At 39.1% G+C, this 21,656-nt stretch overlaps 1 long non-coding RNA gene across 2 annotated transcripts in view; it reads right to left on the bottom strand.

Moving 5' to 3' along the window:
* The window catches only part of LOC121664035, a 55,761-nt gene that overhangs the window by 32,175 nt on the left and 1,930 nt on the right, over positions 1-21,656 (bottom strand). Inside the window, exons 1-2 of one of the 2 annotated variants that reach the window (XR_006015854.1) lie at positions 12,288-12,430; positions 11,210-11,295 (exon numbers count right to left, since the gene is read on the bottom strand). This is a non-coding gene — a long non-coding RNA (uncharacterized LOC121664035). Of the gene's footprint in view, positions 1-11,209; positions 11,296-12,287; positions 12,431-21,656 lie in introns of those variants that run through there. The other variant, XR_006015855.1, reaches the window with a different exon arrangement.

Below are 21,656 nucleotides of genomic sequence, written 5' to 3' on the forward strand. Positions count from 1 at the left end.
CTTCTTTTTTTTTTTATTACATGCTATTATTTTTTTAAAGTAAAAAACTGGAATTATTTCAAACTAAAGGTAATTATGAAATCAGTCTAAAGTAGCAAGTCTTCCTGACCAAGCAGATGGCTATCAATCCATCACTGCACTTACATAATTACTGCTACATTCTTTTAAATTATAAGTTTGTAAAAGTACTGCTGTCTTTGAATAATTTTCAAAGTATCTCATAAGAACAAGGTTTTCTTTACATTTCAACTCAAGCCTAAAAGTGAAAATTATAAATTTTCATATGTCAGATTTTTTTTTAAGTATAAAACATAATGTTTAAAAAAATCTTGGCATAATTCTATTGCTTCCTAGGAGAGTTGGATGCTTCCTTTGCCTTAGCTAGCATAGGTACAATAAATCACAAAACTTGCATGCAATACAGGTTCCATATCCAACTCAACACAGTATTTATTAGGCCAGTAAACTCCCTATCTGAATTTTTTGCTGCACTTCTGCTGCAAGACACTAAGCCTATGTTTGTTTTGGCAATACTATGGTACAACAGAGAGTTAAGCACCTTCTGTGTGATCTCCAGCTACAACATTGCTGAAGGATAAGAAAGTTACAAATAATCAAGAAAAGTAATTTCTGTAAACATTTCCAACTTTCATTTAAATCAAGACATTAAACCCCCACAATCTCCCAGGTCACACACAGTCAGGGGAAAATGGGCACTTAACTATCATTTACCTGGATTGAGGAGTGTAGGAAATTGCCCAATTATTTGTTAGATTTAGCAAGAGGGAAAAGGACTCGATATCCCTATTACTGAGAACATTCAAACACATACAACTGCATTCAAAATTGATATAAGTTAGTTGCAGTGCCTTAGCCATCAGAGCACTCTCCACTAAGTCAGCCTCTCCAGACTGCTTAATACTAAGATCCATTAGACTGAAGTTCCATGTACAGCTTTCCAGGGTGCTACTGCCCACACATTCCCTTTTTAACAAGTTTATGTTGAAGATAGTTTTCCTGAAGCAAGAGACTTGGTTTGGTAAAAAGAAATAGCACTATTATCAAACAAGAGGCAAAAGCAAAAGAAGAGTTATCTGAAATTCCTCAAACTCTCTTTTCACAGTCCCTTTTAAGTTGTCTCAGACTTCATTCCTTATCTCTGTGTGCTGAACCTCAGTCTGAGTTTCTGCTTATTGGTCTTAGTTTCCCCAAGGAACCTCTGATGGTTCTTTAATGAAGCCATAAGAAGAATATCCTCTGAGAAGCTGTGTATTCACTGTTTTCTTATAAAATATGATTCTTTCCCCCCTTTCCCTTCATCTTTTAATTCCAAACCAACACTAAACAGAACAACAGCAGTAACAGAAACCTGGCTCAACCCACTCCTGTGATTACAGAAATTCCTTCTATTGGCCTCTTTTATAACTGTACATGTTTTCTATTAGTTTAATCAAGGCTTTCGGTGGCCCTAAGTTTCCAAAATATGCCATTTCTGTGAGATAACTTGCTAAATCTATTTTCAAGGCAATTATTAGTAGATTCAGCTATATTGCAACTACACTAATTTCCATCTTTTTAAAAATACCCCATAAAAGTATCTGTTGTGCCTTCCTCATACATTCTGCAAGCATTACTTTATTATTTTCTGAAAGAGACCTAATTTCTTTTTATTTTCTCCTACTCATTCAGTCCTGTATGTTTTTTGCAAGTCTTGTTCTGAACAAGTCGTGTTTTACTCAATATTCGCTGTCTACTAGACAGAGCTTGTGCTTTCACCTTTGCCATTTTTTACTGAGGTTTTTACCATGTCTCAGAATTCCAAAGTGTATTCTCTCCTTCAGTTCTAGTAGGACTTTTCTAACAATCTGCCTCATGTTTTGTACCCCACAGTGCAGAGCACTTCACCGTGTTCTCTCCATCCTTTATTCTCTGCTGGCTGTCCTGAGCCGTTTGCTGGGGCTTCTCTGTCAGCACTGGCACACCCAGCTCAGGGTCTCCCTTGTTTGGGACATGATCCTTGTGCCACATTTCTCTTTACACATCCCTCTGCTGCTGCTTTTACACTGATTGCTTCTCCAGTTGATTTTTTTGCCTCTGTTTACTTTCTTTTAGTGTCTTTGGTTATCCATGTAAGCATATGATGCATTTAACTCATGTATTGAGCTCTTTGGCTGATCACTCCCTTTTTGTTCTCCTTCAGTCTCCTATTCACCAGTCACATTTCAACTGTTATTCAGCTCAGCATAAGGTGACTACCAAGACTGCCAAAAGTGGGCTCAGGTACAATCAATTGTCCAGAAGTTGTTGACGTCAGGCTTCCACACAGAGCTGGTTAATGAGAAAAAAACAGGACCCTGCAACTGGAGATTTGGGAAACAACAAGGACCTCGGGGTCCATGAGATCAAATCTCTTAGTTCTTTCCTAATCAGGCCATTAAAATAAAATCTAAAACTATGAATTAACCATAAATTAGGCACAGTTTATTTTCCACTTGGGATAATTTCTTATGTGTGTTCTGAAAAATCTGGTCTGTCTTTTAAATCTACACCATCCTTGCTGCTTGTAAAAGGGAGCCAGTGATCTGCATGACAACACACTTGATCTTCTTCCAATAGACAAAGTCATCCTGAGCTTTCTCAGCAGCAATATCAAATTCCCTTTTTTTGTGTGTCCGTGTGTGATGGTTTGTGTTGGAATAGCTTCTTCATTTTTAGAAGAAAGTTGCTAAAGAATATGTTTAGCAAATTTCTCTCTCATTTTCTTCACCAAATTAGTCAGTTGTTCCAGTCGAAGAATTCCAAATCAGTCTTGCTTTTCACATTTTAAAAATCTCTCTTCATCCATAAAACATTTCTTCTTTAAAGATATTGACATTTTCTTACCTTGCATCTCAAAAGAGTTTAGAAAATCCAGGTTGAGAGCAGCATATTGGAGTCCAGGCAATAGATTACAAATTGCTATTTGATCAAAATATAAGCCAGCTAATTTAAGTGCTTCTTATTTAAATATAAAAGCTTTCATATATTTAGAATAAAAAATGCCTTCTAAGTGAATGAACAAACCAGAAAAGTGTAACTAACACTGTCAGTGAAGCTACTGCAACAGGTACAAGGGAGCTGATTCCTGGAGGCCAAAAAAAATAAAAAAATAAAGACTATGGTGTGAAAATGCAATCTAAAAAGGTGCTACTTTATGTACTACACATATCTGCACTGCAAGAGATATGAATGCAAAGGCTGTCAAAAAAGCCTAAAACATACAAACACCTCAAGATCATAAAGCTTTCAGCTTTAAGATTTTAATAGAAAAAGCCAATAGCTGAACTCTCTACTCAGACCAAAGTTTCAAATAGAATCAAAAGATGTTGAATTTCATTACATCTGGTTAAAAGTGACAAAAGTGGCTGTAAAGGCTCAAAACCCTGATTACAGAAGTCCCTTTCATGTCTGCTAAGAGACAAGACAGATGTTCCTGCCAAAAGCTCAGTGTCAGCCCAACAGGAGAGCATTCCAGGGGTCTCTGCCTCTCCCTCCCCCATCTGCAATGGCCAGGAAGCTGTGGCAGGATGACCAAGAACAGAGCGTGGATTAGGATCAGTCTTTACAGCAACACCAGGTAAAAACAAAAAATGCTTCCATTTTTCTGTGCAGAATCTAGTTAACTGGCTCCTTTTGGACCACCTTCAACAAAATAAGGAGTCTTTGTTTGAACATCCAAAGTATCAAGGTCAGGACAACAGCAAAGTACATCAAGCAACACATTTGAGGGGATGGCTCTGGAGCAGCTGGTTAGCTTCCATGATGAATGGGAATTACAGCAGTTTTCAAGAGACCAACAGAAGGCTGGCAGGGTCCTAATCAGCTATAACATCAGTAGTAAAGATCTAAGGAGACTAGAGCATTTCCAAAACTAGAAACTTCTCTGGGCTTTAGTTTCAATAATTATAGCTGTGACAGCTGGACGGTGTGGGTACATGACTGGAATGGGTTGGAGTTTTTGACATATGGTGCTATTGGAATCCTGTCTGTCAGGAAAGGAGCATAAAATTACCCCCCAACAACTGGGGGCTGCAGCGCATGTCATCCTGTCTCAAAGTAAAGGAGCAAAGATAGCGTTTCTGCAGGTTAACATTCAGCAAATGACAAAATGTCATTCAAGTAATGTTACAGCAGAACATCAGTGTAAAGCGCTGCAGGGTCGCAGGGGCAATTTAAGTTAACTGGAGGAAGCACATTGGCATGCCTGGTTTTCCTTCTGCTAACTAAATTTCTAGCTTCTCTTACCCTCCTGGAATAACCATTTGGTGCTGACACTGCGGGAAGTGGCCTCACATGGCTTGAAAGAGACTCCAGGTGTGCTGAACAATAATTTCAGATAGTTACTTCTTTCTAAGTGTGCTTCTGATAAGGTCTTTTTCCATCCTGCATGCTTTAGCCTGTTTAAAACTCATGCACACCCAGAGAGAGGGCAAGCTCTATCCTCCCCGTAAATTGATCATTCCATCAAAAAGCACTGTGTAGTGGCCAGTAATTAATTTTTCTTTACATTCTACTTTTTAAAAATGAATGTAAAAACTCTGAAGCAGAAGATGTTCAGTATAATGAAGTGACACAGGCCTGTTTGTCAGCCAGACCATCACTCTGCACAAGGCCTATTTCTGCTAGGAAGAATAGTTGAACTATAGGTTGTTAAGACAGAATTTTATCTGACTTTTCCTCAAGCTCTGAATTGTGCATGCTGAAATTAAACCCTTTCATTACCACTCCCCATTCGCTATCATTCCTCCTTCTGTTGCCAAATTTGCCATTAAGGGCAGTTTTGTTTCCTAGTATACACACAGAAATATATTTGCTTACCTTGCAATTACCAGAACCAAAAACTATTTTTTCCCCCCTTCTTGGGGATTTTTTTTTTTTGTGGCACAAAACCTCCTTAAAGCTGGAAGCAGCCCATTCCAAAAGGCAGGAATTTGAGCATGTGTGTCTGAAGGCCACCATGCAAGAACAGGGAACTTCTGCTGATATGGAAAGGACACACACAGAAGGTGACAGTGGGAATGTACTACCAAGCAAACATATTGCTCAAAATGCAAGGTTGGATTACAGAAATCAAACTGAAACTAGTGAGGGATATTAGGAAGGGTTTACTTAAGCACAAGATCAACAAAAGGAGGTTTGAAAAAAGCGTGGGCCCGCAGATCAACCAGCACAGGAGATTCAGTGACAAAGAGGGAGCGAAGGTACTGAGTGTTTTTCATTCCACTTTTACATGGAAAGTCTGGACACAGGTTTCCACATGCCTGGAACACAGGAAAACTTCACTAAATTGTTTGCTTACTTAACAAGAGGGTGGTCAAATACTGACCCAAGGACCCAGCGAGGCTCCATCCCTGAAACTGCAAAACTGAACAGGCTGTGGCCCTGGGCAGCCCCACACAGCTGACCCTGCTTTGGGCTGACCTTCTCACCAACCTTCTGATAGGATTCTGTGCTGAAAACCAGCAGATTTTAGAAAACACCATGGTAACACTTTTAATTGGTGCTAAAAGACCTGCTTTAAACCAGTAAAATTACAGAATTAAACCTGAAATGTAGGGGTTTTTTTTGGATGCATATATATCTTGAAGGGCCTCCACAGCATGAGAAATTTTAGCTAATATACAATATTGACTCTAGTAACTCATGCTTATTTTCTACCTTACGTGTCACAATATGAAATTTTGGCAATTAATGATGACAGAGGAAATAGATGCCGTTTAAAGGATAAGCAAAAACACAAATATATTTTAATCCCAAAGTATCTTATTAGATTTTTTTTCACAAAAATGTGGGCAAAATCTTTTTGAGCAGCATTTCTACAGGCAAGCTCTATCTTAAGCTCTAATATTTTGCTAGTTTGAAGTATTGTGGACCTCTTTCCTCACCATCCCCTCGTATTCTGAGATGTCCCCTCCTGGTTTTTGTTCATGTCCCAGAGAGCTTTCCTCATGTTCATTATGTTTAAGAGGGAGAGAGAGGATGAACCCTGCTATATGGTAACATGAAGGTCATTTCACACACAAAAAAAAAAAACAGAGAAAGAGGAATACAAAAGAGAATGAGACCCAGAATTGTAAAACTAATGAGCAGGGTAAGACAGAAATACAAGGGTCTACTTTTTGCACATTCTCTTGAGTGCTGAAAAACAATGTACTTTGGTTTCCAGTACATTTAGAGCTCTGCCTTAACCAGGGTTCTCAAATGTGTTAAAAAATACCATATGGGGCTTAGTGTTTTTGATTAGAAATGCATTAATGTGGGACAACTGGCTTTTCCAGAAGAAAGACATTTCTAACAGGAGAGGGCTGCTATTATTTATATGAGCTGAGATCATCCCATTTTACTGATTCATTTAGACTGATGCCAACTAGAGATGAAAACAATTTCTTAAAGAAATTATGAAATTACTGTAGACTTTGATCTAACATCACCCAAGTTTTCATTTACAGGGACTCACAGCACAAACATTAGTCACTGGAAATATGTACTACATTGCCTATCTTACAATACCGAAAAGGAGAGAGAAGCTTATTTGATCAAAATATTTGGAACCATAACCTGAAGTCAGGTTTGACAGAACTTCTGTTTTTTCTATTTCAGATACTTACATTAATTATTTGCCAATAGAAAGTGGATCACTCAGAAAGTAGCAAGACTCTAAATGCTCCTATCCCTTTGGCTTCTTTCCCACCACTGTAAAACATATCTGTCCAAGGAGCTGTTTTTCAAAAACACACACACATAACTACAAGCCCAAATAGAGTGTACATTTATTTGTTTCTATTTGCAAATATTTGTACTGTGCTTTTTACTACCAGATTTGGCATACAGTGTTTGCGGCTCAAAAATCTCCCCTTAGGCCTGTAAGACTATCCTGGTTAGGAAAAAATAAATATCAAAGAACAACTGCCCTCAAGCCACATCATGCAATGATTAAATATGAAATACATATAACACCAATAAAAGAAAAGCACAAAAAGTGGATTAACAAGATACTCAACTCCATCCAGTTTAACAGAAAGACGATGAATCAAGACAGTGGCTGAAAGTCGCTGTTACAAGTCACCAAAGAGTTATAATAATGGCCAAGACAAAAAGGCTATGTCCTCGGAGCAGCTTGCTCTAAAAGAGAGCATGTTACCATAGTCTGATGAAGAAATGTGAAATATAAAGTGTCAAACAGAAGAAAATGCAATCAGTTTGCTGATCCTACACTGAAGAATTAAAGAAGGCAATAGCCTTGAGGAATGAAGGCACCTCTGATCTTTCGCACAGCATGGGCTGCCTGTGTTCCCCTTGTCAAACAGTAAATAATCAAAATCAATGGGCGGTATAAGAAGTCTAAAAAAACTCAAAGGAAAAATAATTTCCCAGATATACCAACAATAAAAGTCATTCCCGTGTTATATATTTCTAATTATTAGCAAAATAGAAAAGGCAGAGACCCAGACTAAATTTTTTATTCTGTATTTCATTGATATCTGTGAGGGTTTGTGGTATTCTGGGGTTATATTTTCAGCTCAGCATATTCTTCTGACTGATCCTTTGGGCAGAACTCATCTACAGCCCCGTGGGGAAACAAGTCCAACAATGCCCAGGAGAGCTCAGCTCGGGCAAAGGTACTGGGGGCACCAGCATCAATCCTAATACTTTGTGACCAAACACAGCCAGATTAACTTGAAGGCCAAAACTCTGTCACACATCAAAGGGATGGATAAATTTCTGGTTTATAAACCCAGTGCAACAGGAAAATTTACTACTGTGAATAGGGAAGCACCTTTCAGTCCTTTGGATTCCCTTCCTTATCCCACCTTCTGTCACCCAAATTTACAAGTTTAGGAAGAGGAGGCAGAAGTCATAACTATCACAGTGATGTCAGAGATCACAAATATGCCAAAGTCCCAGGCTTCTGAGTAAGACAGACACACAGGACATAGCAGAGAGCACCAAGAACACAGGTAGACATCTCAGTCCAAGTTAAAGGGGCTACTCTCCACCTTGCCTCCCTCCATCTGGACTTGGGGTAGGAAAAACTTAAGCAAATTAATTGCTTGAAAGAAGTATATTCTTAATATTCACAGGAGGAGCTGCTAATTATGATCCTTATTCTGCAGTGGTACAGTACCTGTGTGTGCCATTTTGGTGGGCTGGACTGACATGAAATTCAGGAGTAACCCTGGGATTTCTGTTCCCTAAAGTCAGCAAAAGCTTAGAGTATTGCTGAGATGATAACAGCTGTCAGTCTCTCAAGGGAAAGGCTATGCTCATGTTACTCTTGAAATGAATGATGAATAACATTAGAAACATCCTCACTGGTACAGGCTGACAGCTGCCTTTATTTTCTAGAGCTAGAACTGTATCAGATACAAGACATGGCCCTAGAAAACACCATGGTCTGAGGCTGCATAGTGAGCCCCTCCCTATGTCAGGCAACTTTACACAGAGCCTAAGAGTGATGGAATGAAGGGAGAAAGTGGCTAATCCAAGAGGTAAAAAAGGGTCTCTTCCAGGAGACTCGTGTGGATCCTCAACAGTTCACTGACCCTCTCCTCTCCAAGGAGATGGTAGATGATCCACTTGACCGGACATACCTTTGTTGTCAGTACACCATTCACTAATGATCCTGGGATTGCTGCACTTGTCTCTAACTGCATCTGGGCATCCTGGTAAATGAATATCTTAGAAGGCAGAGCTCCTTAGTAAATGTGTTAAGATGACTGAGCCTAATACCGAACATCTAAATTAGGAAGCCACTTCTGCACTGTCTACCCAGAGCACGTGACTCCTGAAATAGCATGCAGGAAGAGTCTGAATAGTGCTGGATATTCTCAGAGTGGGAGACCCTGGATACTAAATACAGCATTGGCGCTGGGGTCATGCTGCCAGCTGGGAAAATACAGCTGTGTCATCGTGTTTAATACCATCTACATTTCTGACACATCAGCCGAGTCCTTGGGTGATTTCAAAGAGGCTAATTAAAACTACCTCTTCCTCTTACTACTGGTGCCACAAAAGAGTAATGACCACACTTGTTCAGCAGATCTGGCCTCTGGGGAACAGGACACTCCGTGACTCAGCAGCTTCCTGCAGCCACATATGCACCTCAGAACCTCCAACAGGCAAGGACTGAGATCCCTCCCTGGTGCACTATGAGCCACTCCATGGTCCTCCAGTGTTTCCAGGGACAGACAGACACAATAATCTGCCTTCCCAGAACATGGGACCCCAGTCTAGACTATATCCAACAGCCCCCTACATTTTACAGCATTTCTTTCAAAAAGCTATTTTCAGTGGGCACAGGAATAAAAACAAACAAGATAACAAACCAACCCCTGGTGTTTCAAAGCACTAAAAAAAGCCTGTAGACAATCTTTTCAAAAGACCAGCATCAATATGCAGTTTGTAATTGTCTTGTCACATACTGTATACTGACTTTCATGACTTTTCCCACAGTATTTCAGAGGTTGTTATAAATGCCAACACAGAAGGGAAGTGGGTGTTTCACCTCTGACTAATGGCAGCATTTACTAGCCTGAAGATCTCTTCTTATATCCATCTAATAAACTGGTTTGTCAGTAGATAATAAGAAATTCCATCTGACACACTTGAAAACTAAGTGCCAGACTCAGAGTATATTTCCATTTCAGTACACAAGACTTTATCCATGGAGCTCCTCTTAGCTTCAGTAACAGCATCCATGCTGCTCCCTTCACATATCAAAAGGGGAGCAAGCCCCCAGATGAACACAGCCAAGACTTGTACAAGGCCCTGGGGAGAATAACTTTTAAGACAACCTTAGGATGTTTCTGCCTGATTTTTCTTGCAAACACAATAGACCTGGAAACTACCGAAGGTCTGTTGGACATATCAGAGGTGGGTGGAATTTGATTTTGCTCATCCTTTCAAAATGCCTCTGAGGTTTGTAAATATTCACTGTGGTGCTAAGGTTTTGAGAAAGTAGTTATACAGCAAATTTGAATGATTAATGGTCCAAGACATTTTAACACATTATTTCTCTATTTTCAACATAAATAGTGTGTAAAGGGTGTTTAAAACCTTAATGAATTGAACTATATGAGTAAATAATGTTAATCATTTTAATTACCCAGTAGTCTGAAATTAGATTTAACAGTCTGATAATGTATAACTTTAAAGGAATACAACCCTGCTCTATAAAAAATCCCTTCCAAGCCAATTCTAATAATTTCTATTTATCTTTTATGACATTAACTGTTCCACCAGTCTGCCGACAGACAGCCTTACGCTCACATTTAGTTTAAATGCAGTGCAGTATAGTTTTTCATTATCATTAACGTGCTCCTGGTGGGCAGAGTGCAATGCAGTGGCACTGGTCACACTTCATTGCTTTATCTCATATGACAAAGAGAGATGATGTGCTTCAGCCCAGGCCAGAAGATGAAAGCGAAAGGTGGCCATGGCAAACTCCCCCTGCTGCCGAGGAACCATGGCCGGGCTGCATCGTGTGACTTGCTAACAGCACGAAGGGGCAGACAAATAGATTTTCCTCTATATTTATAACCAGCATCATTCTTCCTTTCAGGCCTTTCAGTGCAGGTAGCTGTTTTATATGAAATGAACAATCTTTATAGACGTACCAGAGCCATAACAAGGCTGATTTTCAGCGAGGCTGAGGTATATAACTCTTACAGAATTGTCAGGCTTCTTGCTCAACAAATCAAGCCTAACTTATGATGTTTGCAGTGTAATTTTTATTCCTGTTTGACTAGCCAACTACCCAGTGGTAATAGGATGTTAGAAAAGGGCAGTAGCAATGTTTGTACATGCCATGATTGATAGGCAAACTCTGCATTTTTCATTTATATCTCCTGATTTCAAATCAGTTAAGTTTAGGAAAAATGAAACAAAATGGCAAGAAAAATGCTTGCAGATCGCAGTCCAGCACTCTCGTAGATCTGAGTTCAGCCCACATCTGCTAGGATTGTCTGGAAACATTAAGATATCTAAATGAAAATCAATACTATATGTGCCAGCATTTACTACCAAGAACAAGTATCAAGAGACCTCAGCTAATCAGGCTTTCAAGCTTGTACTTGAGCCATAGTCTGAACCCCAGGGGTGTCCTAATTGGCCCAGACTAATCATAGAAGAGTTAAATTTATAACCAGCAAAGACATCTTGTTTTTCTTACCAGTCATCATTTTGAAAGGGAAAGCTTCACCTGTGTGGTACCGACGTGTGGTGAGAGCCACCGGTCATGCAAGAACTGCTTCTCACCTGTCAGAGGTAAAGCAAAGACTAATTTACTGTCCTCCATAAAACCAGTCAGGCACATTTAAGCTTTTGGTGGGTATATAGTGCTATCAAACCTTTCACATGAACTGCATATTTTCTCAACTTAAAAGCTATGCACTTAACACTCCTGCACTGGGAGATAGAAGGTTTATATTTTAGAGGTAAAAGACCCTCCATGCACTCATCTCCTAACCTAATTTTTTGAGCCAGCTAAATAAATGTATTTCCAAATCAAACACTGTTAGTGGAACTTCATTTTCTTTTTCTTCTGCAGTGAAGGCAGATGTGCAAAGAAACCAACACACAGCAGTTCAGTTCATAAGGTACAAAGACAAACACATGAATTATTTTTCTATACAAAAAAAAAACCACCTTATTATAAAATAAAAGTGTGCACAATATCTTTTGGAAGACTTAAATTGTACTGTTAAAAATTATACTGCATCAGGGGATTGGGTTCCTAATATTTGTATTCAGGATGCCAAATGAGAGCAGATTTTATCCTATTTTCAACAAATTAAACACAAATATGTAAAATGTTTATAAAACTCAGTCCTCTATTTTGGGCTTATTTTGAGCAACTTAATAATTCTGCATAGATTTCTTTAATCAGAACAAAATAAAATGATGAATTAAGCCTGGAAATGCAAAATCTAATGTTTTTCAGCTTTCTTCAAAAGCATATGTAAACATCCCTGGAGATTCACATCTACCAGAAGTTTAATAACATTATTTAGATTCTTTGTGTCCCATACGTTAGATGTATTTTTAATGTGTACCTCTTAAAACAAAACAAAAAGTTGTCAGATATCGTATTCCTCCTCACCAGTTAATGGTTTCCTAGACAGGGCTATCATGGAGACATCCTGGCACGTTGTGATCAATGAAAGCTTGTTTCTCTCATGGCATGATGTTTCCCCTTGGAGTCTCATCTCCCACTAGTGCCTGCTGTGAAATTTTGTCAGTTCTTTTACCTCTAAGGAGCTCTCTAGTCCCCCACGTTGTAAGATACTGTGTTATCTTCCTGAATCAGTCTTCCTGTCTTTGCTGCTTCACCTCCCACTTCTTGTGGGACAAGAAGGCTATCTTCATCTTCCCCTTCAGTCCCGCGCCTGATAACTCACTGCTCTCACTCTGTGCAGCACAGAACAAGGTAATGAACAAAACAAAGCAGAAAGGGAATCTCAGCCAAACCCACACACATCCACTGAGGAGCAGAAAGGCAAGCACAAGACTCTCCTAAACAATTCTATTATCTCACTTTGTATTTCTAGCCTGGGTGCTACACAGACCAGTCTGCAAAAAGGTACCAAAAGCATTTCTAACACAAAATTAGGTTCAAAGATACCTTCTGCCTTTGCTGTACTGCTTCTCCCCTCAGAAATGATTTAAATATTAAACAAAATTACTTAGGACTTCCTTATATCTTCAGAACACTTTTGGTACAAGCTGTTGATTTCTCTTTACTCAAAACAAGACTTCCGTATTCTCACATTTCAAAAGCTTAAGAAAAAGTCAACAACTCTTACACCAACAGAATTTACCTCTTATACAAAATCACAGCTCTTACAACCCTTACAACTTTCTAGCTCTGATATTGTTTAATAAATCCTTTTGGAATGATTTAGGAGACTATCATTTCCAGTTCTCCTCTCTGCTTTCTCCACCAGTGGTTGTCACACATGACAAAAAAATTTCTGCAGCTGCTCCACTTCATTACCAATGGAGGATTTTAATTTTTAAATTAATGTGTTTGATTGTGAACTAAGAATCATTCAAGTGCTGTAACATTTAAGAGCACCATCAACTCTGGCAGTGGCCAATGCTCCCAGTGGAATGTTGAAAGGAGAGGCTGCAGGAGGAGCCTGGACCTCTGTCTGCAGAAGGCGAGCCTGGGGAAGGGCCCTGCAGCAGGTGGCTGAGCTGCAGGAGGTGGTGAGAAGGCTGTACAGCATCCGAGAGGCTGAGGAGGAATTAGCTCATTCCAAGCACAGCCTGCAGCGGATGCCCAGCCCACAGCCAAAACCTCCTCCACCAGCACACACAGAAGGCGTGGAAGGGGGGGCCAATAATGCAGGAGAATGGAAGCTTCCAACAGCAAGGACCTGCAGGAGGAAGAGACTTCCCCCAAAGCCAGAGGTGCCCTTGCAGAACTGCTTCACTGCTCTGCAGACTGAAGACGTCCTGTCACATCAGGAACAATACAGGAGATGAGCAAGGCAGTCCTTTTATTAGTATTATTTTAATTTGGATAGCTTTTATTTTTGCCATCCCTTGTATGCTGCTGCAAACTCCTATGCTATCAGCAGTCTTATTCCAGGTGTGAAGAAAGATGTTTCAGCACCAGGAATCCATTACAAGATACATCTTACCTCCAGCTAACCAGTTAAAATCCTAGTCCAAACAAATCCAAAAGTGAAAAATCAAACTGATTTCAGTGGAATCCGGATTTTATTCCATGGGTTATCTGGTATTACTCTGGCTTGACCCCTCACGTAAAAGGTAGGTTTAAAGAACCAGCCTTGTACATATTCAAGATGAATTGAGCAGAAACTTTACACTATTGACAGTGGGGTTCTGTTTCATCCACAGACAAACACAAAGAAAGGAAAATTTAGATATTAGATGGTAAAAGTAAGACCAAATACTTCTAGATACTTACAGCACTACCATAAGGCAAAAAGTCAATTAATAACTCTTCTGTTGAAGGGTGTTTCCCACCCTTTCCCCAGTTTTTGCAGCTTTTTTGGGCTGACTGTTAAAGCTGACAATAAAAGTTTGATGCATGAGGAAGAGACATGATTGCCCCAAGGCAATGAGGACCACTCCCTTTACAGCAGCCTCTGTAACCCCACAGAGGGTAAATCAGCCCCAGCAGATGGAGGGTTCAGCAGTAAAAGAGGAGCCCGGTACCAATCCTGCTGGAAGGATAGCCTTCTGCATGTAGTAGAGGAAGGTGCACAAGTCCTCTGCAGAGCTGAGAGCAGGGCCCAAGTCACCTCAAACTCTCATTGAAAAGATGATTGATTCTGCTCTATTTTGCTTCTTCCAGCAAAATATTGCAGGATGTTTTCTCTGCTGCTTGCCTCCAACTTTGCTGCACTTGTTTGCCAAGTCCTGGGGCTGTCAAGCAAACATGAACTCCCCCTGACAGTGCACACCTATTTTCCTTGTGTTGCAAATCCTCCTTTTCACTAGCAGTGCACAGTACAAACACACATATAATTCTATTCATTTTCATGTGATACTGAATGAAACAACTTAAAGCTTATGCCAAATTAACAATCTTTTCTTGGCAATTTCACACCGGGATTCTATGCCAACTTCTGTTTAACAAGCAATGTTATTAACAGAGAAATAAGTTTTTTTGTTTCTGCTTTGATTTGCCTACTTGAATCTTCTGGTGTAGTGAGTTTTCCCGTGCATGTGCATATCTAAAAACCTAACAAGGGCAAACAGCTCTATTATTTCCCTAAAAATTACTACTGCGCTGCAATTCTAGAAAGACTGGAGTTTGGGGGTTATTTCTAAGTATATTAAAATCAGTATTCAAAAGGGAGCTTCAAGGCACAAGCTTCAGAGTCTCCTCTAGACTGCACTATCACACACTCCAAGAGCTGGATTTTCTGTGAGGATCTCGCCTCTTAGTGCTACTCAGGAAGTAAAGATGAATCAGAAATGAGATTTAACCAGCCAACAGATTACTCCCCTGGCACAGGGAGCACACTGCTGCTAACGTGCCAGCTCTCCCACTGCCACCCACCATCTCAGCATATGGGGTGTGTCAAGAGTAAAAAGGCAGCAGAAGAGCTCAGTGCTCTATTTCTTCCCCCCCGTCCAGCTCAGTGAAGTCATCAACACTACTGGCAGCTCTCAGAACTGCCTACCAGCAGTGCAGAGAATACAAGGTCAGGCATGAACACAGGAAGGGAACGACTCTCCCTCTTCTCCCTGGGCTGTACATCAGTGCCTGATTCTAACAGTCCTCACCAGCTCAAGAGGATACTTTATACCATATGCAACCAAAAACAAAATTTAAAAAGCTGTTTTATGCCACTCACGAAGGAATGTACAACCAAGCCATGAGTGATCCAACACCTTCTGCTTGCCCATTTCTTTCCTTAGCTTTACTTCCAGTGCTGTTGCAACTGAGTTTAACTTTTTTTACACATTCACTTTTGTTACTATTTTAACTAAAGCAAAATCCTTAAACATTCTGTGTATGTTTGGGGGTTTTCTGAGTTGTACAGATGGGTTGTTTCTTTGAAATTAAATGATTTGGTAAATTAACACATCATTTCTCTCTGTGTATATCTAAGATGTCTTCTAGAGTCCCTCTCTATGCTTTCTACAGTCACCAAGTTTGAACATAGAGCACATTTTGAGCTCAGTGACCTAAAGCTGCTTCCTATCACTGACCAGACTCTTTCAACAGCCCAGGTTTCCACTTGTATTTAGAGCAGGTAGAGTTCATGTCACCTATCAGTAAAGGCACTTCTACTACTACTCCTTTGCTTGTATTCAATGTCTTTTGGGCATAGAAAAGATTCTTTTTGGGCTACTAATATATTCAGTAATGAAAGCATAGTAAATCTGAAAGATTGCCAAACTTCATTAAACACAGCCCTAAAAGATGAAACAAGCATAAAATAGGCAGTATATTCTGCTATTGTTTGCTGAAATCCGTATTATTTTCAGCTTATGTTGTCCTGAAAAAGAAGGTCATCTACTCAGGCCATGTAAAAAGGGGGTTCCCAAAAAGCTCTCAAGAAAAGGTTTAGTTTCACTGAATTTCTGAAGACAAGGAAGACATTTGTCTTTCACAGCTCCTGGAGACTGAGATGCATTATTAAAGAACAGATACTAAAGTACTTGGATGATTCTGCAAAAAGGACATGATATGACATAAAAAGAATAGTGTCCGTTTAATATCATCATTAGGTTTCAGAGTTAACAATTCATTAATTAATTTTAAACAAGGTAATTCTGTACCTTTTACCTTGATGATCTAAGGGTAATCTGAAACATTTCCATACCAAAAGCACAGGAAAACAAAAACCCCTAGATACTTTTAATGGAAACTATGATTTTGCAGAAGTTGATGGTATATAAAAATGTTAGTTTGTTAACTGCATCCTAGAGAGGTGATTTCTGGGGGAAAGTAAGTACTTGTACTTTTTCTTTCCTTGAAGGTTTTTAGTAAGGAGCACAAATAGTGCTCTTTGTAATACTCTAGAAAATGAATGGCGGCTCTCAGAATAATTTTGTATGTGACAGTAAACTGAAAATAACTGAATGTCAAGCAGTGACTTTAGAGCGACAAGTTTCCTAAGATAATATAAATTTCCTACATGTTCATTCAAACACTTGTACAAAAATGCCACAACTACTTTGATAAAAGTGGATTTTACTCTGGGTATTAGAATAAGAACACAACATGGCAGCTATTTCATAGAATTTGCTTGAGTCTAAATATTAAGATTTTTTTTGCTCTACTTCTCATAATTTCTTATAAATTGTCTCTTTCCTTGTCCTTTACCTAAAAAACCAGTTCTTTGTCATTGGCTATACAAATGCTCCACACCAAAGATTCATTTTTTTCTAAGCAATCCATAGGCAGCTAAACTTTGCAAGTATCCAGCATTTCTGAAAATCAAATTCTTTCTTCTCCAGGCAATGCTTGTATGATGTTACACAAATTTAATTTGCACAGTCTAATCATACTGATTTAGCTATCCATATATCAAACCGAAGTGCAGCCACACCACTCTGCAGTGCCAGCAGAAGGTACTTCTGCTGTCAGTCATTGCACACACAGTCCCGAGTGGGAAATACCCACTCAGTACACAGCCCATGGTGCAGCATTCCACTCCTCAGCCTCTCCTTCCCAGCCCTGCCCTCTGCTCAAGCAGATTGCTCACAGATTTCCTGTCCTCTTGTGGGTAAATAAGGCCCTCCATGATTTTCAGGTTCAGCAGTGGCATCACTTGCAGAAATGTTTCTCCGCAGACAGCAAATAGAACAAGTCACATGAAGGGATTTCCATCATATCTTCTTTATTGTGCCTTGTTACCAACTCCAGGACTATCTCCCCTGCTTCATGTGATCATTCCAGACCTTGAAGAGTCGAGTTACAAAGAAGGAAAGATCTTTGTATGTCTCACAAATCCAGGGAACCTACACAAACTTCTACTCACACATTAAAAAAAAAAAAATTCTTCTTACCCCTGAGCATCTCAGGAAAATCTACAAAGAGAAAGGCAGAGGTGAAGCAAGGGTACTGAACAGCAGTTTGAAAAGTGGGGAAAAGAAGCCATAAGGAATAAGTCCCTGTGAATCAGAATAATGGAGTTACTTCAATTCCAGAGAAGGTTATTCACAGCCACCCAAGTTGTCTTTTAAGAGAAACTCTAATGTTTTTTCTCTTTGCAGAGAAGGTAGAATATTCTGGGCTTAAATGCCTGCAGACAGTTAAATTCTATGTTACAGGAAAAAAATAAAAAAAAGAAAAACAGTAAAGATGAATAGCTTTGACCCCTTCAAAATATTTTCTGCACTTCTCATATTACAATTGGCAACAAACACAAAATTACTAAGGCTTTTCATCGCTTTTTTTTCTTTTCATTAAAAATGTCCTTGGCTCCATTGAGTTTAAAACATCACAATGCTGAAACAAACCAAAAATTTCTTAGTAATAGCAGCCTGAATGACAGAGTATTAGCACCTTTATCAAACGGGAAATTAACACAACACTGGATTGCACACTGTTTTCAAAGCAGATTTGACTAAGGAATCACCATTCATTAAGCCAGTATTATAGGAGAAGTTTCTCCACAATTTTAAATGTAATTAAAAAGTTGACAGGACATACATTTGAAATAAAAATCACTGCAACTGACTTTGACTTCTGGATTTTTTTTGTTGATTTCTGGGTTTTTCATATGCTCTGGTTAAAAAACTCTAATGCCATTAGTCACTGGATGTTTTTGTATCACTTCACATTCACAGATTTTTTTTGTTCTGCCTTTCCACATCACCACAAGCATTTCACAGTAGTTTGATAATAGTCATACAGCCAGCCCTCTCAAACAGCACACTTTCTAAAAGGATGATAGCCCTGATGTATTTATAACATGCAGCTGTGCCACAAAGATCCTGTGCAGCATACGGGGATTTCCTTTCATTGAAACAGTCCCCTCAGAAATACTGTAGGAGGCCTTTAAAGTAACCTTCTACATTTCCTTTTGAAAAGGGGGAGGGAAGAGAAAATTTCCACATTGTGGCTTCAGTCAGGCGGAGGACATGACTTGTGCAATCCTAATAAATCAGAGCATTCCCGTGTGGCAGAAGCAACAGGGGAATAGTGTAAGAGCAGTGCTGCATGTTGACCTAAGCAAGAGCTTATCGAGAAATGATGTCCTCTTAAACAGACTCCTGTAGAGATGTTCTGCATTTCCTCTGACAAATTGTAAGTGCCCTGACTGTAACATTCCTAACAAAATAGGGCTGATTTAGCAATGCACAAACTGCCCATTATCCTACTGCATAAAAAGGCCATTTAAAGCAAAGCCCTAGGACACTGGCCCACTGGAAAGAGTACATCTGAAAAATTATCCCCATCTTGTGCCACCAAAGCTGTTAACTACCCTAGGGAATATACCTCATTTACAATACAGACAAATGTTAACTTTAATGAGTTTTAAAACTGCCATTTTTCTTGTTTGACTTTGACAACACTCGAAATCTTAAGCAAATACTTGGCTATTTTTTCACCTGGAGTACCATCTAACTGATATTGCCACAGCATTTGTTTTCAGCTGCCCCTGTCTTTCCCCCACTCAAGTCATAATGCTGTCCAAAAGTGCAATTAAAAAGTACATTCACTCCAAAACAATTCTGGAAGGATTAAACAATCTATTTCAACAAACTGTTCCTGTCCGAAAACTTTGCATGTCAGGATTACTACTTGTCATTATCTTCCCAAGAGATGGAGTACCTTTTTTAAAAGTAGCTCTAATGAGATCTACAAATCTAGGTGCAAGACAGCTTACTTTATTGTGTTTATAATGATAAAAAATATTTTAAAAAGATTATGGCTCTTGGGACTGATAAAAATACAATGGGGGTAAGGTCATTCGGAAACGCTAATAAAAGTTTTCATAAAATATGATGACTCTCCAAGAAGTAATGTTGGCCATGAAAAATAACTATGAAAGTCTATTTCCTGTGATGGTAAACACTCAATTTTTCTACAGCTGGGTGACTCTCCAAATCCTTTATTTGTTCTGTAGGAGCACAGTTGTAGCTGTTGGATTACCCAACGTATTCCATCAGCACAGTGTCTGTGCTGGAACTCTCCCCTCTCATTCAAGTTTCAAGGAAAGAGAAGAACATGCACCTGCTGTGGCCATTAAGATCATCTTAAATTCCTAATCTCTGCCAGTGAGTGACATCCAACAAAGCCTTGTCCTAACCATACAAGAGAAAAATCCATACAAACCCTTCCATTTCTCATGGTATAATTTTCATGACAAGAAATTTTGAGAATACAGCAAGAACACGTGACATCCTTATCCTCCATTCCTTTACCCTGGTGTTCCCTTGCTTCAGACCAACATCCAGGAGCTGAAAGGAACTGCCTTTTTCCAGGGAGAATTTCTTAGACAACAAGTCGGATTACCTTAACAAAATAAATATCAAATAATGTATTTTCATGCTCAGGCAAAGTACTTAGGAGAAAGCCAATGCCCTCTCTACCAAATTTTCCCCACCTGTGACCTTTAAAAACAACAATTTAAGAACAATTTTGTATATACTTAATGCATGCTTATCAACACCTAGGCAACTACTCCATACAGATACAAGCGTAACTGTAGACAAAAAACTTTGACCATAGGCAAAATTTTTCCTCAAAAATTTATGATTTTAAATTAATTTGATGTCAGCTAATGTTTTTTCACAATAAAAATAATAAAATAAATGGAGAAATTGAAAACATTTAGAGCATTAGCAACTGACAAGATGAGAGAGTCTCAAAGGTGCCTCTGAAAATACTGTGCTCAAACATATGAGTTTAAAATAAAATGGTGAATTCTGCATTAGTTTAAAACTCACAAAACTGGTATTTCAAAACAAAGTCGTGCAAATAATTAGAAACTTTTGGTTATGTCATTATATATTGTATATACTTACCTTTATTCCATGAAAAAAAAAACCAAAAACCTATTTTGAAGAGAACAGACCTAAGATTAGCTAGGCAAACACTATTTATTTACTTCCTTCAAAAGAATCAGCAGAAATGAATCCAGAAAAAAATAAAATAGGTATGCATTAAGGTTAATCAACCACAGACATAGAAATGAAGAAATACAGTTTATGGTGTATATGCAGCTTTCATTTTTGACACATCTTTTTAATAAATAAAGGACCAAAAAGGTAAGCAATATAAAATACTAACACTTTGCATTAGTCTCAGATTTATTACTAGTCAGCAGATAGTGATTGCTTGACTTATTCTAGTTACAAAGCCATTAACATGCCCACTTTTCCATAAATCCAGGTTTGATTCCCAAACTCAGGTGCTCTACCTATGTCCCTGAACACAAACTAGGTAACTACTGGAAGATATTTATCATGGGAAAAGGTCTATCGAACTGGCTCTGAGGGGAGGATTGTTTTTCCTGTATTATATTATTTTACTTTTCAGAAGGCAGAAAAGGCAAGGTGAGGATCCTTACTTACTGTGTGTCAGCTTTGCCTCAAGCTACTTTCAATTTACTAAAGAAATTGCGATGGTGAAGGACACCAAAAGGAAAAGGGGAAGGGCAGTAGAAGCAAGGGATTGGGAGAGTAAAAGTAGACAAGGCTTTTGGACAAAATGGATAAAGGCTCATTGCAACAAAGATCTCTGTAAGCAATCTAGATGCCAGATTTAGCAGGCAGAAATAGGCCCAAGCAGTACAAAGATATCAGAGTTGAATTAAACCCATTCCTGGTTCTTCCTGGTTTGCCACTGAGGAGGAAATCCCCAAATGCAAGGTCTTGTTGCTCTTGCCAAGCCATCACACAATGCAGCACCTCAGATATCTCAGTTGTTTGACAATAAAAGCTGGAGCGCCATACTGGCAAACATTTACAGCACCACATTCCAATACAAAGACAGAATCCGTGTTCACCACAGGAGTGCCATGTCCTGCTCTGCTGCCTCCTCACCATTAGGGAGAGGCAGCCCCGAGTAATTCCTGCACATCCCTGCATGCGATGGGCAATCCCATTTTTGCAGGCCTGGTTCTGTCAGCCAACATGGAGGAGAAAGAAATGTTTTGAAACATATTTTTAACTCC

This window comes from Corvus kubaryi, unplaced genomic scaffold (genome assembly GCF_017639235.1).
Source record: "Corvus kubaryi isolate FWS band 111438036 unplaced genomic scaffold, C.kubaryi_AGA036_p1.0 37300, whole genome shotgun sequence".
NCBI lineage: Eukaryota > Metazoa > Chordata > Aves > Passeriformes > Corvidae > Corvus > Corvus kubaryi.